General features: G+C 40.2%; 1 protein-coding gene across 2 annotated transcripts in view; it reads right to left on the bottom strand.

Annotated features, from left to right (window-relative positions):
* Positions 1-12201, bottom strand: part of HRH2 (histamine receptor H2) — a 54919-nt gene extending 42718 nt beyond the window's left edge. For both annotated transcript variants that reach the window (XR_457913.2, XM_007474099.2), the window contains exon 1: positions 11788-12201. The gene's annotated coding sequence lies outside the window, so the exon portion shown is untranslated. The remainder of the gene's footprint in view (positions 1-11787) is intronic.
* Positions 12202-18297: the final 6096 nt, after the last annotated feature.

Here is an 18297-nt window from a genome sequence, read left to right as displayed (position 1 = left end):
TTTCACTCACCAATGGTGACTGTCTAAAAGGAAAAGCAGTCTGAGATCTCCTGAACAAGTTCCTACAGGGGTCCAGTTCCTCCAGTCCAACTCCAAGTCAGAGAATCCTCTATACAACCTGAATCTCGAATTGAATCTATTCTTCTGGCCTCTGGTCCTCTTTTTAAAGATCTTTTCCCCTTGTGTCACCTCCCCTAAATTTCACATCTACCAATCACAGCAGATGCTTTTCTCTAAGACTGCCCACTCTTTAGCTCTCACTTGCTTTGGTTAGATTATATCTTTTTGGGGTTACTTAACACCTTTTTTGGTAAATTCACCTTTTGTAGTTACTTAACACCTTTTTTGTGGTTAAAATGGATAGATGTACTTAAAATACTGAGTTATCACCTTTTGTAGATTAAAATCTAAAAATAGATTGTGGATTACAATTCAATCTTCCCAATAAAGGAAGAGCTAAGTACCTTCATTGTTACAATCAGGAGATAGCTAAATCCAATCTTCACATCTCCTATAGGAAATCTTTCTTGATTCCTTTATCTTCTAGTACCAACACATCCCTTCATTTGCCTTGTATATACTTGTATATAGAAGTATATGAGTTATTTCCAATATAATCTCCTTAAGGGCAAGGACTAGTTGATTTTTCTTTTTTGTATCTCCAGCATCTTGCATGCTACCTGGCATATAATAGATGCTTAATAAATAATTTCTTAGATCATAGATCTAGAGGAGACCTCAGAAGTCATCTAGTCCAACCCCCTCATTTTATCGATGAGGAAACTGGGAGCTTGGGAAATTAGATGCATTGCTTAAGGTCACACAGTTAGAATACCACAGGAGGGACTTGGCTGTTGAATTGATGACTTAAGAGCCTGTATTCTTTCCCCAGTGGCAGATGCTTCATTGATTACTTTATTTCCATCAGTATCTAGAAGTAGAAGCTGAGGTTGAGAGAGGGGGAAGGACTTGCCCAGACACAGAGCAGTGGCAGAAGCAGAAGCAGGATTAGAAGCCGCATGTTCTGAGTCCTGGGCCAAGTCTTTTGCTCCCACACTGCAGTTCTGCTGCCCAGCTGATATAATAACAAAAAGGGCTAACATTTGTATGGTGATTTAAACGTTGTAGCTCTTTCCAGACAGCAATCCTGTGAGGCAAGAGGACTAGTACATTTATCTCCATATTACAGATGGGGAAGCTGAGGGACAGAAAGTAAAATGGCTTGGCCTAGAATGGCAGAACTAGGAAATGTTTGAGCTAGGTTTCAAACTTTGTTTTCCTTTCTCTTAACCTATCCATTTTTTTTTTACTACTATATGCTGCCTTCAGTTAGAGAAAGTTGTGCTCTTGCTTCAATCTCTGCATCTCATTACAGGGACTGAAGAAAGGCACTGGGTATGAGTGTGGGCTGGTGTGTGCAGGTGCCCAGGACCCATGTTAGATCCTTCTCATTCCCAACTCTACACAGCCCTCCCCGTCATAGCGCCCCAGGCCCTCCTGGTTTCTCTGGCTAATCTTCAGCTGCTTCCCATAAGCTTTGATGCCACAGAGTGACCTGGAATGCATGGAGTCCCTATATTCCCTGCGGGAAGCCTCAGGATTCATGCTGAGCAGAGGGCTAAGTGCTTTGGGCTCACAGTTCCCCTGACCTTAGCTTTCTCAGCTACAGTTGACTGATTTCTAAAGTCTTCAGCATTCTCATAGCTTTGCTTTAGTCCTCGTGCTTGAGTGGAGATTTTATTCTCTTTTCTAAGATTGGTGAATTGCCCTGTTGTGCAAAGAAGCTGACTGAAAGTCTTATTTGTTTGAACAATAGTGATTCCTTTTTCCTTCTGTGGTCATCTTGCTCCTCATTCTTTTACATCCCTTCCTCCTTACTTCTGACCATGTCCCACATGCCCTTGTGATATTGTCCCTTTTTCTCTGTGATAATTTCTCTTCTCCTTCTCTCCCTTCCTTCTCCCCCTACCCCCATTTTGATGTCCATTTTATTTCCTCCTTGTAGACATCCTTGACCATCCCCTTCCTTCTTCCTCTGGGACAATTTACTCACAATTAAAAAAAAACCCCTTCCGTCTTAGAATCAATACTGTGTATTGGTTTTAAGGCAGAAGAGCAGTAAGGGTTCAGCAGTGGGGGTTAAGTCTCTTACCCAGGGTCACATGGCTAGGAAGTGTCTAAGGCCAGACTTGAATCTAGGACCTCCTGCCTTTGGACCTGGCTCTCCATCCATTCAGCCACCCAGCTATACCAGCATCTGCTTACTCTTTAATCTGTTACCACCTCTCTGTTTTCTGACCATCCCATTTGCCTCCTTCCATTCTTCTCTGGGACTATTCCCACCTCTGATTATTACTATTCCTTCCTTCTGATTCTCTTCACTCCCTGAAATTTTCACCTTTCTTCTTTCTTATTCTCTGAGTCTCTTCCTCTGGGTAACAGCCTCTTTCCTCTTTCCCCTTCCTTCCCTCCAATGCTTTTCTCTCTATATAACTATACCCTTCTCCTTCTGTGATATCAACTTGTTCTCTTTCTCCTACTGTGACTGACCCCACCTCTAATCACTCTTCCCCATAGCAACCCTATCTCCCTTCCTCCTATTTGATTCTATCTCCCCTCTATGACTACTCCCCTCTCCTTTCTTAGGACAATCCTTTCTTACCCAAACAAATCTCATCTAGGCTCTGTTGAGTATATTCTTGGCATCCCAACATTCACATTCTAGGCTGTTCCAAGTGGAAAGCCTTGTGGTCAGTCCAACACAACATACTTCTCTCCAGATGGAGACCCTGGCCTCCTGTCTTCTTTAGCAGCTGCAGGAACTCAAGACTGAAATCCTTAAAGGCAGGCTCAGTGCCACTGCTTAGAAGCAAATACAGATGGGAAATGATGGTGCTCTGAGCCTTTGGATGGGAAATGAAAAACTTCCTTTTCTGTCACTGGTTAGGTAGAGTGATGGTCATGGTGCAGGCTATCCTCTATGCTTGCGATGTCCACACTTCTTTCCTCCACCTCTTGGAACCCCTTCTTCCATTAAAGATTTCGTTCAGGTGCCATCTCCTTCAAGGAAACTTTTCTGGTTTTTCTAAATTGTCACCTTCTCTCCCCTCCACCCAAATAACCTTGCATTTGGTTTGTATGTCTCCTGTTTATATGTCTGTGCACATCATGTTTCCCAGCAGAATGCAAACTCTTTGAAGACAAGGACTGATTTATTTTTGCATTTGTAACATCAGTGCCTAGCACAGTGCCCAATACATAGTGGGAGCTCAACAAATGTTGGCTGACATATCTTCCCTGATTCTTTTCCTATCTACTTGGTTTCTGCTTCCTCAGTATCTTTTACTGGACTGTCCATTTCTTTTCCTTACTTTTAGTGTTCTTATCAGATCTCTTGGGTTCCATGGTCATCTCCATGCAGATGACTTGTAGATTCGTGTATTTAGCTCTAGTTTCTCTCCTGATCTCCATTCTGACATTACCAATTACTGATTGGATATCTATAAATCAATTTCCCAGAGGCACCTCAAAACCAATATGGCCATAATAGAACTCATTTGTCTCTCTTATTAATTTTCTAATTAATATTGAAGGCACCAGTAAATTTCTACCCAACCAAGTTCTCAACTTTAGTATCAGAAAGAAACTCTGATTTCGCTTCCTCTTTCTTGGAATAAGAGGAATAAGAAAGAGGAAAAAAAGCTATAGCTTTTTTTCAAGATTCATCTCAAATGTTACCTATAAGAACCCTTTATTTACATTTTCTATTAGTTATTGATGCCCCTGGAATCTGGAACTTATTTTGTATTTGCCTATCTGTATGTTTGCTTTTTATCTCCAGTAGAATGGAAGCTTCTTAAAGGCAAGAACTGATTTAAATTTTTTCTTCATTCCCCTAGTACCTAGTGCAGTCCCTGGCACATAGTGGGTAATTAATAAATACTCATTGGATTGAACAGGGGTCAGAGGGTACTGAGAATCATGTAATTTTTAAAAGACAATTAAACTGGTACTCATTTAAGAATTGAATCACATTAGCATTGACATTCTGGGAGAAGAGTGTGAACTAAGTTGATTTCATCTTATAAAATGAACTCCATGTTGAACATTTTCTTTTTTTTTTCTTTTTTTTTAGAAACCCTTACCTTCCATCTTGGAGCCAATAAGGCAGAAGAGTGGTAAGGGCTAGGCAATGGAGGTCAAGTGACTTGCCCAGAGTCACACAGCTGGGAAGTGTCTGAGGCCAGATTTGAACTCAGGTCTGCCTGAGTCCAGGCCCAACATGCTATCCACTGAGCCACCTAGCTGCCCCATTGAACATTTTCTTATAAATTTCACCTGCTGGCTAATATATGGAAATTGAATGATATGTTGTTTCACATCCAGAAAATCCTACCTGTTTCCTCTCCTGCTTACAACTTGAGAAAGCCCCATATCTTTCCTCCAAGTAATAATCAGACTACATAATCTTGTATCCTGGTTTATAACCTGTTAATTGTTTTCTTTTGAGGAATAGAAAATCTGTTTCTCCTTGTATTCAGGGTTCATTGCCAAGCTAAGGAGACCTGATACTGATTTGTTATGCAATTGGCATGAATTGCTTAATAAATCGACATGTTTGGAAGCTCAAAGCTTTGTTTTCTTAATTATTTCAGGTTCTACCTGTTACAACCCACAAATATACCATTGAAAAATATATTAGGGTTTAGAAGTATGTAGTGAGGGTGAGGGATAATAACAAGATGGTCACTCAGGTTGATTCATAAATCATAGGAATGCCTAGATGAGGAAGGCCCCTAGAACATTGGGTAAATTTTCTTTGGAGAATTTCTGATTGACCATGGACAAGGGGTAGCTGGCTAACAATCTGCACCAATGGAATGAGTGTTCAACCCAGTGAGATCACAGATTCATGAAAAATTTGAAATATATTCTAAGATCTCTCCTAGCTCTGGCATTCAGTGTTCTAATATTCATTGAATCATCAAGAAGAGAAGCAGCTTGGTATCAAACTCAGGGCCCATGGGCTATAAATGGGGCCAAAATTTCCCAGTGAATCTGAAGTAGTTTAAAATGTAATTGGGAATATTTAATAAAAGAAATCAAAATACAATATAACGTAGATAATATTAGTTTGCAGTTTTCCAAGTCAATATGCAGGAATACCACTGGTATAGTGGATAAAGGAGATTCAGAGTTAGGAAGATCTAGATTCAAGTTCTCCCTCTCAGAATGCATATGGTTGTAATCTTCTCTAAGTCACATGCTCAATGTCTTTGAGACAGCTATCAAAGATTGTAAAGTTGGCAACTGCTGTGCACCAGTAAAGGGAATTTCTCCCCTGGGAGTTCCTAAATTTTTGTGGCTGTTGTCACATTTTAGGAGGGGAAGAAGTAGATATGGAAGGTGCTCCAAATTATGTCAAATTAAGATCTTTTGAGTGAAATGGAAATGTTTAATCTGGAGGAAAGAAAGGAAAATAAGATAGCTTCCTTTGAATATCCAAAGAGCTAAATTAAGGAAGATGGTAGGGAGAGATGATGTATTTAGAGTCAAAAGATTCCACTTCAAATCCTGGTGGTCACTTTCTACCTGTCTGAGTGTGGGCAAACTGTTTAATCTTTGTGGATGTAAATTTCTTTATCTGTAAAACTAGGGGGTCAAATTAGACGATCTTTCAGATATTTTTTAGTTCTAAACCTATAATCTTATTTTGTGGAGTTCTAAGGAGAGAACTAGATGGAAATTGCTGGAAACTGGATTTTGGCTTGATAGAAGAACTTCTATTGGAGCTGTTCATTTAAATATCTGGCTGTCTAAGAAGTGAGAGAAGTCACTGTCCCAGGCAGAAGCTGCAAGTCCAACCACTTGGTATACTCTTAGGGAGTTTGCTATTGTGGAGCTATAGATTCGTAAAATGTCAGGGCAAGAAGAAGCTCACTTAGGACAGAGATATAAACTCAAGGCCCATAAGTCAGCTGCAAAATTCCCGAGTGCAGCCAAATCATATTACAAATTAGAAGGATCTCTAAAAAAAACACAGCGCCTAGAATACAGAAGAACCTTGACACATAGGATATAGGAAAATCAATGCTAGAAGGAATCTTAGGTCACAGTGGGGGGAGGCATGTCAGTGTTGGAATTAACCTCAGATTATAGAATTTTAGAGATAGAAAGTATGTTAGAGATGATCTAATCCAAAATCCCATTTCATAGAAAACTGCTATCCAATGTTTCACAGAGGTATGAAATTCTCTGACTGTGAGTCAAGGGTTGTGATCTGAGATGTTCTTAGTTAGTCATTTGCTAAAAGTCTCCCAAAACAAGGTCCTATTAGCTATTATTAAAGTTAACAATGTGTTTATTCAATGACTTTCATGGAAATTCTCAGCCAATATGACTTAATCCATCAGTCCTGGGGTGGGGTATCCCTAGAGACTTTCCATAGTTTTCCAGATGGAGAAATCTAACCTCCATGTCAGACCTTCTCCACCCTTAAGTTTATAGGTCACCCTAAGGACAAGGGAAGCCTTGGAAGCTAGGAAATATTAGAAACAAAAAGGACGAGTATTTGGAGCACCAGGATATGAGATAATAGGATTTAGAGAAAAAAGGGATTTTAGAGACCTGCTTAAGGCCTCAGAGGAAGTGACTGATGGTCAAGGATATGAAAGTTCACATAGGTAGGAAAGGTAATGAAGGCACCAAGTGGACCAAGGATGGAGAGGAATGGAGTGAGGAAGAGCTGAGTTCAATCTTACTCTATCAGACACTAATTAGGTATGTGATGCTGGGCGAGTCCTTTTTTCTCTTTAGTCTCAGTTTCCTCAACTATAAAATGGGAGAATACTAGCACTTTCCTCAAGTTTTTAGGATCAAATGAGATAATATATGTAAAGTGATTTGTAAACCCAATTATGCCAGACATTATCTTTAGTAATAGTGATGAACAGAGCAAGGACCCTAACCCAAGTCTTTTGATTCCAAAACTCACACTTTCTCCAGCAGGGTTACTCTTCAGGTACACAGGTAGACCGAACCCACAGGACTTTCTGGAACAGTTCTGAGCCCCAACCAGGATGATCTCAGCCCTAACTTCAAGGATGGCCTTTGTCTGTAGGCAGGATGCTAGAGAGGCTGCTAGGTCTACTCCTCCGGGCACCTCTGACAGGTTGGAGACATCTTAGTGTTTGGGACCTCTATAATATAGTAAGGCTACTTTCTGTTTTCTCTTCTACTTTGACATTTATCAAGTACTTTTTTCAGTTAAACAAGCTTAGGCTGCAGGGAGTATAAGGACTATTATTACTAGAGGAAGGAGGTAAAGACCCAGAGAGAAGTACAAGTCTCCTTCCCTTCTTCAACTTCTTCTAAGCAATTAAGATTGGGCACAGAGTTGGGAAGGAACTTATCTAGAGTATATACTAGTTATTTCCCTTCTCTGTTTTATATCATTTGATCATCGCAACAATCTTGGGAGGTAGATGCTATTATTACCTCCATTTTACAGATGAGGAAACTGAGGCAGACTGAGGTCAAGTGATTTGCCCACTGAATAAATATCTGAGGCTGCATTTGAACACAGATCTTCTGATTTCATGTACCATCTTTACTACCAATAGGTAGTGTGCTGGGGTTATAACTTTTCCATACTGACTCAAAATCCATAACTTTCCACTGCACCAAACTGTCTGTCCTTTCAGCTAAGAGTTGGAAGGAATGTCAAAAATTTAAACCCTCTTATTTTTATATGAAAGGAACTGAGGTTCAAAAGGGGGATACAATTTGCCCAAAGTCAGAGTCAGAATCATAAAATCCAAGAATTGTATTAGGACAATTTAAAACATCCAGACTGCACTATACTTGAGCAAGAATCTCTTTTACAGCAAACAAGAACTCAGATACCTTGAGTGATGGGGAACTTACTATGGTTGTGGTCCAATGTTTAGTGTTCTGGACCCAGAGTCAGGAAGACCTGAGTTCAAATCCAACTTCAGATACTAGTTGTATGATTCTGGGCAAGTCACTTAACCTCTTTCTATCTTAGTTTCCTTATTTATAAACTGGAAGTAATGATATCTACACATAGCCCACTCAACTTTTGAACAATTTTAATTATTAGGAAGTTTTTTTCTTATGTCAAGAAATGTATCTGCCTTCAACTTCTCTCTCATCCCCTAAAAAGAATGGGTTTAATTCCTCTCTGAGGCATCAGAGGCAACAGAAGCCACCAGATTCTTGTGGGAGCTGTAATGGCTAATGTTGCCACTAGCTTGGGATGGTAAAGCAGGGCAGACTCCAGACTAGAGATCTTTTATAGCTGCCCTAGACTCTCTGGGTCCCCATCTTTGAATCTCAAGTTCTGGGAACATTTACTTGAAGATGTATGAGTTACCAACTCTTGTTACCTTGGCACAAGCAAACTTTTTCCCCCTGCTCTTATACCAGGTTTCTGACCTGCCTGATTACGGGTTTGTCTCACTCATTCCATATTCAAGTTCTCAGTCCCATGGCCATTAGCTGAAGAGAGAACAGACTTTCTGGTCTTGAGTACTTCTTCCATTCTTCACAATTCCTTTGTCCCATTTCTCTTTTCTACCCTTTGAAGCCTCCCTTCTGAATTTTTCCCCCTTCAACTTAGTTTTCCTGGAGCAATGGAAACCTGTAGTTTCAGTCAATTCTAGGGGAAGTCACATTTTAGGGAGGACATTGGTAAGCTGCAATAAATCTCAAGAAGGGGTCATAAGACTCTATGATAATTGATTCAGGGATTTTAGAAGCCAAATTTATCCCCCTCCTTTTATAGATGAGGACATTGAGGCTCAAGGAAGTTAAATGACTTGCCCAGGATCATTCAGTTAGTTAAGTGTCTGAGGTGGGATTTGAACCAAGGTCTTCCTGACATCAGGTCTCTGGTTCTATCCACTATGACATACTGCCATTCTACAATGTGGGTTCTGAATTCCCTTTAATTGCTAACATCCTATGTTCTGTGCTCTAAGACCTCTTCCAATCTGACATTCCATGGTTTTCTAAACTTTCCAGAACTGCAATTTAGATAGAAGTTTTCTTCAAGTTCTAACATGTTAACATCTAAAGTACTTTCTGGCTCTGATATTCCGTGTTTTAATAGACTCATCCCAACCTCCCTGGATCACCCTACTTTTCTACTGACAAAAATTTCCTCCTTTTAAAAGAACTAAATCCTTGTATAAGTAGATTAATCCTGCTTCCTCTGTATGTGCTTAGTGGGGATGGGAAACAGCTGCTCCTTCTCTTCCTTCTTCACAAGCCTACTGCAGACCGTCTGGAGGTTCAGGGCCAGTTAATCATGACCTGCATATCTTTTGCTATCGTGATTTAAGTGTTAGAAATATGGTATAATGTTAGGGCTCTGGACTTGGAGCCAAAATACCTGCGTTTGATACTCAAATCTGTTATGTTATGTTAAATTAGTTGCATGACTTTGGGAAAAAATATTTTCTCTCCATGACTCTGTTTCCCCATTTGTAGAATGAAGTAGGACTATAGGTGGTTTTCAAAGTTGCCAATAGCTTTAATGTTTTGTGACTCATCTTACTTAAGAGCAGTCAAGAGCACCTTTGAAAATGGAGCATGGTCAAAATTCAGATGGACAAAAGGAGGGTGGGAGGACTTGAAGGGAAATATTTCTCAAGGTCCTCAATGAGATGGATGGATCAAATAGGTCCATCTTAAAGGTCTCCTTGTTTCTCTGTAACCCTGCTCTCCTTAGTTCAGTCTCTACAAACCTTAGTATTCCAGGAAACCTCAGCTACTGTACTGATCCCACATGCCCTGTCCAGTCCTCCCTGCCTGAAAAGTGCCTTGTGTTTTAAGGGGAAACTACATTTCACTTAGATTTTTGAGAGGCATTTCAAGCAGTGATTCTGGCTTCTTTGTTTTTTTAGCATCATCTGCCCAGAATGGATGGCTACTTTAATATTTTAAAGATTAAATTGAGGTACAGAGGCTCCTTAATCAGACTGAAGTAAATAGTTGGAGCCCATGCATATATCCTAGACTAATGGAATGTTAGAATTCAAAAGAGACTGGAGCTGGAACATGGAGAATAGATCAGAGTTTGGGAGGGACATTTTTGCAGATGAGGAAACTGAGACGCAAAGAGGGAAAAGTGACTTGTGGGAGGATGCACAGTGGCAAAGACTAGCACTAGGATCCATAAGCCTCATCTCCGAGTTGTTTGGTGTCTAAGCCTAGCCTGGTAATTCGGTAATTTGAGATTTATAATGGAGAAGACATAGAGATTGGGAATGAAGAGACCTGTTTCTGTGTCCCAACTTCTCTGCTGACTTAATCTGTGACCTTGCTGCCTTATTTATAAAGGGAGGTAGTTAAAGTTGATTATCTTTAAAGTCCCTTTCAGCTCTAATCATTTGAATTTCTTGATTTGAGGAAAAATGCATTCAGGTGAGTTGCCCTTCACAGTGTGGGGTTTCCTCTGCCCCCTTCCAAACCTGTTCCTTAGAAATATAAGAATGGCATACCTCCAAGGTAGGCAGGCAGCGAAAGAGTTTTTTTGGGACCCTCTGGGTCCCAAAGGGATAAATTTCCATGATCCCTTAAATTGATATTCAAGGAAAAGGAAAAAAAAATCAGGAGCCAGATTTCTGCTTTGTGCTAGGGTTTAGAGTAGATCACAGAATCCCAGAGCTAGAAGGAAGCTCAGAGGTGATTTAGTTTAACCTCTGCCTGAAGCTAATACCTCCTCTGTCACATCCTCTTAGATCCCTCACAGTTCTAGGCTTCTATGACTTCATGATTCCAAGATCCCATGAGTATGATTTCAAGATTCTAATATTCCAAAAAGACTAAGATTTCACAATTATAAGCCCATATGATTTCAAAATTTGATCAGTCTAATTCTAAGATTCTGAGGATTTAGGTTCCCAAGGTTTCATGAACTCCAGACTTCCATGACTTTAAAGTACTGTGCTCCCAGGGGCTCCTCAGCTCCATTTCTGTAGAGCTCCTCTCTTTTGCTCTCAGAATATAAAGCATCTTTATACACAGCCCCCACATCTAGGTATGCAGGAGTCTCAGCTTTTAGTATATGTAGTCTTATGGAAGAATCGGAGTCCGAGGATTTAATGCATTCAGTAGGCACCTTGGGGGGAGTTGTGCTCCCTGACCCCAGAAGGCGTCTATAGCCACACACCTTAATGCTTAGCTAGCTAAAGTCAAATGCATGGTTCGGAAATAAAGAGCCTTGAACTGGAGGGGGCTCAGGCTGTAGATTCTTGTTGCTGCTTTCTGCTGTGGGCAAGCAGCGCAGCGATATTCCCGAGGCCCAGGCACTGATCCACTTTGAGAAGCTGTGCATGAAAAGCCACAATAAAACTCCGTGGGCAGGAAAAAGACTTCCTACCAGGGATGATATGGCAGCAGTTCAGAAGGAATGTGACTAATGAAATGCCCACTCGGATGATTTCTGTTACTTTCCAATTCTACCTCTCAATTGACTGCCCCAGGCTCCGTCAGCCTTCAGGTAACTTTCTCACATTCAGCCTCTTTGCCAGCCTTCTTGATGAGCTCTCTCAAAGGACTCTAGCCCTCCCAAATCCCCTCGGAGAACTCAAGCATTCAGACTCTCCCTCAGCTCCTCCTCATGTGGTCACTGATATCTTTTCTACAACTTTCCCCATTTAGGTTTCATCCCTTTGCCTAGATTGTGCCCACTTTCTGCTAGGCACCCCGAACGATCCAAGGTGGGGGACATAAAGACAACAAAGTGGTTTACTACTATACCTGATGCAGCCAGCAGCTGGAGAATTTGCTGACAGGATAGCACAGCCCCGATTCTCAGTGCCTCTTGTGCTCTGTCTGTCTCCCTGGCTCAACTTCCTGCAGCACACGATTTAACGACTTACAGCTCTCCCAGACCAGTATGATGGCAGTGGTTATAGTGAGTGACAGAGGTTTCCTCCCTCCCTCTGTGCCAGCCTCCTTTCTCTCTCTCTCTCTCTCTCTCTCTCTCTCTCTCTCTCTCTCTCTCTCTCTCTCTCTCTCTCTCTCTCTCTCTCTCTCTCTCTCTCTCTCTCTCTCTCTCTCTCTCTCTCTCTGTCTCTCTCTCTCTCTCTCTCTCTCTCTCTCTCTCTCTCTCTCTCTCTCTCTCTCTCTCTCTCTCTCTCTCTCTCTTCCTCCCTCCCTCTTTCTATTGCGCACACACACACACACAGAGGCAAGCAGCATGTATATGTGACTCACAGTCAGAGTGGGAGGGATCAGATATTTGACTGCAGAGTAGTGATGTTGAAAATTTCCCCAGTGAACTTAGAATCATAAAATACCAAAGCTGTGTGGAAACTTAAAGTAGTGGCTAGAGAATATTAGACGGGAATAGGAATTTAGAATTTAGGGTACAAAATACCACAGGGGGAGAGTCTTAGAATACACAACATAGAATGTCAAAGCTGATAGAGACCATAAGTCATAGAACACAGAATACCACAGCAGGAAGGGACCTTACAACACAAAACATAGGATTTCATATTCTTGACTTGCCCAAGATCAGTCTTAACTTCCTGATGGGTAAAATGTGGATAATAATACCTGCATGACCCTTATCAGTTATGGACTAGATGATTTGGGGGATCCCTTCCAACTCTGAGCTACTGTATGACAGTGCTTTGTAAGCTTTAATGTAACAAAAGAAGAGGAATAATTTACTTGTTCATTCATTCATTCATTCATTCATTCATTCATTCATTCATTCATGTATTTGCTTACTTGTCCATCCAGATCTAGCCCCAAATCACCTTGTTCAGGAGGCCTTTCTTGATTTATGCATTGCCTATCACTTTCACACATTGCCTTGTATGGAAGATTTTCAGTTCTATATATCCCTTTTTGACTGTCAATTCCTTGAGGCCAAGGGCCATGTCTTCCTTATCTCCATTTCAGTGGCCAGTAGGGTTAGTTGTTGATTTGAATTTAGATTCCTTTTACATGAAATCTGAGGAGATTTCCAGAGATACAGGTGGATCCTAATATAGGGCATCGATGACCTTGAGCATTAAGATCATACCAATGATGCCTTCAGTACTTGTGGTGGTGAAACTATGGCACATATGCCTTTGCTCTTCACAGAGTTCACCAGAGATCATTACTAGAAAGCCAGAGGGACACAGGGCTGGGCTGCTTCCCTCTTGCTCTCCACTCTTGTCTGAGGACATTTCTCACATCACTGCCCTTCTTAAAGGTTTGCCATCACTTAGACCATAGAATGAATGGTCTGTAGGTAGCACTTGCCTGTAGTACCTTTCCATTTGATGACCTCATCAGCTTCCATGGATTCAATTATTAATTTTGTACAGAAGACTCCCCTAGTCTCACATTACTAGCTGCTCATTGGAAATTTCTAACTGGATGACCCAATATGTTCAAAACAGAACTGATTATTTTCCCCCCAAAATGTACCTTCCTTTCAAAGTCCTCTCTTGCTTGAAGGTAACACAACCTTCTTCAACTACTTCAGGTTGCTAGTCCTCCTTTGACTCTTTACTATAAAGGGTTACCTCACATATCCAATCAGTTGCCAAATCTCACTTTTTTTTATTCCACAACATCTTTCATGTTGTTTCATATGTATTTCCTTGTATTTCACATATGCTTCTTTCTCTGTAATCACTATAGATATGTGAAAATGTCCCCATTTAATGGATGAGTGAGAACAATTTGTTCTAACAGCTATGAAGGCAGATGAAGTAAGCATGATGGAGTGATTAGACATCGAAGACTACAAAGCCATCCACTGTGTCCCAAGCCATCACGGGTCAACTTGACTTCAGTGACTCTGGAAAAGAGAGGGAGGCTGATGACTTTGTGAAATTCCACCTCACTTCAATCCAAGTCACGCATGAGTCAAGATATCACCTTGTGATGTTATTCTTCCGATGAAGGATGAATGACAACAATTCATAAAGCCACCATCCTAGTTTGGTTTCTTATTTCCTCTCACCTGCACTAATGCAATGACTTCCCACCTGGCTTTGCTATTTTAAATATCTCTCCATTCCAATTCATTTACACATAGTTGCCAAATTGATCTTCCTAAAACACAGATTTGACTACGTTATCTACTCACTGAATTCCAGTGACTCCTTATTACCTCTAGGTAATAAACCTCCTCTGTTTGGCTTTTAAAACTATTAACAACCTGGCCCCTTCCTATCTTTCCAGACTTCTTTCTGATTATTTTCTCTTTGATCCATCCACATTGGACTACTTGATGTTTTTCAACCACAATGTTCTGTACCCTTGAACTAGCTGTCCCCTATGCCTTGACTAGTCTCCCTACTTGCATATACTTCTTAGAACCCCCAGTTTCCTTTAAGAATCAACTAGAATCTACCTTTGGGGGCAGCTAGATGGCTCAGTGGATTGAGAACCAGGCCTAGAGGAGGGAGGTCCTGAGTTCAAATCTGATCTCAAACACTTTCTAGTTATGTGTCCCTGGGCAAGTCACTTAACCCCTATTGCCTAGACCTTACTGCTCTTCTGCCTTAGAATTAATATACATTATTTATTCAAAAATAGAAGATTAGAACTTTAAAAGTAAATAAACAAAGTAAAATGCTATTTTGTCCAGAAGGCTTTTTCTGGCTCCCCTAGCTGCTAGTGCCTTTTCTCTAAGGTTACCTAATTTCTATTCTGCATATAACACATATATAAACTATTCATATATATGCTCTCTTCTCCATTAGGGCAAGGTCTATCTTATGGATTCCTAGCACTTAGCACAAGGCTTGGTATATAGTAAGTGCTAAATGCTTGTTGAGGGGCAGCTAGGTGGCTCCGTAGATAGAGAGACAGACCTCGAGACAGGAGGTTCTGGGTTCAAATTTCACCCCAGAATAGCTATGGGACTCTGGGCAGGTCACTTAACCCTAATTGCCTGGCCCATATTGCTCTTCTGCCTTGAAACCAATACTTAGTGTTGATTGTAAGACAGAAGGTAAGGGTTTTATAAAAATAAAAGAAATAGATAAATGCATGTTGATTGATTGAATGATTTTCTTCCTAGTGTCTCTGCCCCCTACATATAGCTAGGGGTTTGGCAAATAGTTTAAAAAGGGTCTTGATTGTCACACTAAAGAAATTTGACTTTGTTGACCAATGGAAGGCATTGAAGAGAACACTAAGGCCTCCCCCCTTCCCCCTGGGCCTCTGACCACCACTTAAGAGATCTGGGTTTTAGTTGCATCACTGGTCCTAACTAGCTGTGACCTTGGGCAAATGCCTTCCCTTTCCTGGGCCACATTTTTCCCGATCTACAAAGGAAAGGATTGGGACTAGTGATTTCAAAGCTCATTTCTAGCTCAAGGATGATATTTGTTATTGTAGTGAGACAGTGAGGTTTTACATTGGCCAGAAATCAGTGGTAAAAGTCAGAGACTTTTTATTGTTGTTGGCAGATAGAGATGCTTTAGGCAGGAATGTGAGCAATGATCTTGTCTTTGCTTATCATTTGTTGTTACTCAATGGATCCCATGGGTGGTTTTCTTTTTTTGCACAGTCCCCAAAATAGGTTTTGGGTACACCAGATATCCTAGGGTTTAAACTGGAGTTGTAGAGAAATCTTTAACATTAAATCAGATAGTTTTCAGGCACCACAGACTATGAATCAGCACAAGACCCGGGTAGTCAAAAGGACTGGATGGTCTTAGACTAGGTCTAGTTTATTCAGCATAGATTAGACTAGACTAGAGTAGCTGATTGACTTTTACTGGTTTCCCTTAGCTAGGTGTGTTGACTACTTAGCTCAATAAAAGTATAGCTCCTGAGGCATCCCTTTGCACATGAATACCCTGTGGGTTAGCATCCACTCAGAAACATAGCTAATAGACTCCTGCCTATGTGTTTGTTTTTGTCAGTCAGTCAGAGGACACATTTGTTTAAAGCATACAAAAAAATTCCACTTTAGCAAAAAAAAAGTGACAGTAAAAAAATCTCTGGAATATATTCTTCACTAGATTCCCAAATCTCTGTGGGAGAAGAGCACAAATTCAGAGAACATCCATAATGAACATGGGGGGGCATATACATAGAGAATATCTCAAAGGGCCATGTATTAGAAACTTCTATAGCCAGGGCAAGAACTATTTAAGCCAAAAATTAGGAGGTAAATATACCCTCATTTTTTGGTAAAAAATACTTTTCTGCTTGTACTAAACCACTATATAATTTCTTGTGAACATAATATTATTTAAGGTAGCAACACAGAGATTCATTTCCATTTTTATGTATATTTATAAAATAATGTCCACCTGTAAATAAAGACACTCAAAACAGAAAAAACATAAGGACAAAAGCAAGAACACGAGAACTCCCTACAGAGTTATTGCTGTTAAGTTGTCATGCTGTTCTCTGCTGCTCTCTTTTGGTTATTTCTTTTCTCTACTGGGTGTGTCTCTTTGTTGTGCTGAGTCTCAGTTCTCCACTGGATGATGCATGATCTACTCTGAGCATTTCTATTAGTCTTGTGGTTCCTGAACTTCTTTCTTCTACTGTCTTCTGTGCCTCCTGTCTCCAGGGCCATCTACTGGCTTTCTGTTTCTGTCTGCTAAGACGTGGTGGTCAGAAGGCTTTTTTCTGACAAGAATAGGCTTAGTGCTTTTAGTGCACAGATGTCAAGGGATGGGATTCAACTATGAGCCAACATATTTAATTAAAGGCGGCTCATTCATTTGTCGTTGTTCTTTGTATTCAAAAAGGACTAAAATGACATAGAGGTCAATGTGTGGTGTGGTTAACTATGACTGATTAGACCAATATGAGCTTAGAAGACTCTACCACAGGTCAGGCACAAATAATCTGTTTGAATATTTGAGATGAAGATGTTCCTAAATTTGCACATCCACAATTCTGCTTTGTTCATGGAGCATAGTCCCTTCTTTGGTCTAAGCATGCAACGCTGGATAATCTTGTGCCAATGTCTCACATGTCACAATTGATTCTAGAGTTCTTCAGGGAGATCTTAAGAGTGTGCCTGTATTGCTTCTTCTCACCTCCATGTGAGTGCTTGCCTCATGTAGGTGCCCTGTAAAATAGTCTTTTGGGCAAATATACTTTTGGCATTCAAAAAGCAGCTAATGAAAGGCAGCAAATGCTCCTAGGCTAAGATTAGGTGTACTTATTTTGATTATTTATATCTGGTTCTGATTTGAAGTCCACTGTGCCAGACAACTATCTGATTTAGGGATAAAGGATTTCTTGTAAATATGGTTTAACCCCTGCTGGGGATCCATCCTGTGTATTGCCTCTCTTCTGGCCCCTGACCCGAACCCCATTTCAAGGACGGTGCCCCAAAACCTCCTATAGCAGCTCTGTGGAGACTATCTTTGATTTCAAAACAATCTTTGGCATGAAAATCAAGTTGAGCAAGGAAAAAAAAACTAAGTGAAGAAAACAAGATCTTTGCCCTTTTATTCCTTGGAGAACATTACTGTCTCATTTATGTATATTTGCCAGGGACAAGAAAACCCCTTGACTTATGTTGTGTTCTGGCCAGTCTCACTGTCTCCTTATGCTACCATATTCCATATTTTAGGGAAAAAGCATTTCCCAAATGTAACATTAAAATTAATCTATAATAATTTAAAATATTATATTTTAAGAGATTTATTAATGATCATTAGAAATAAAGGAATAAAAAGAAGGTAACAAAATAAAATCACTTGCCCATGGCTAATCTACCTGTTCAAAAACCCTGCTTACCACCACAGTTGCAACCCAGGAAGCAAAAAGACTGAGACCAGGAACCCCAGTCAATATATCTCTCTATCTATGTCACCACATAATGATAGGAAGTCCGTGGGCTCCTGGGAAATGCAGTTTTTAGGGTAACAGATTTCTAATTACACACAAATCTTTATTCCATATGGATCCTACTACTACATATTTGGAGAAAGGATCCTCTCTTTGTATTGTTATCTGATCTCAAATATAATTTATTGAAACTTTGTATCTTCTCTAACTCTTAGAATATATAGCACTATATTCAGTAGGTAGTTAACAAATATTTGTTGATTATTGATTGGGTGGTTTTTTGTGACCTTGGTAACATTATTTCTCTTTTTTTTCTAGATTTCAATTCCTTTAAAATTAAAGGCTGATAAAGATGATTATTAAGATCCATTTCAGGTTGACAGTCTAGTTCAGTAGGGTCATTGTAATTTTAGAGTTGAAAGAAACCTTAGAGATCATCTCCTTAGACTTCCTCATTTTATAGACAAAGAAACTAAGTGAAAATAAATA

This window comes from Monodelphis domestica, chromosome 1, assembly GCF_027887165.1.
Source record: "Monodelphis domestica isolate mMonDom1 chromosome 1, mMonDom1.pri, whole genome shotgun sequence".
Taxonomy (NCBI): Eukaryota; Metazoa; Chordata; class Mammalia; order Didelphimorphia; family Didelphidae; genus Monodelphis; species Monodelphis domestica.
Note: the sequence above shows the minus strand (reverse complement) of the source record. Positions and strands in the feature narration are given on the sequence as shown.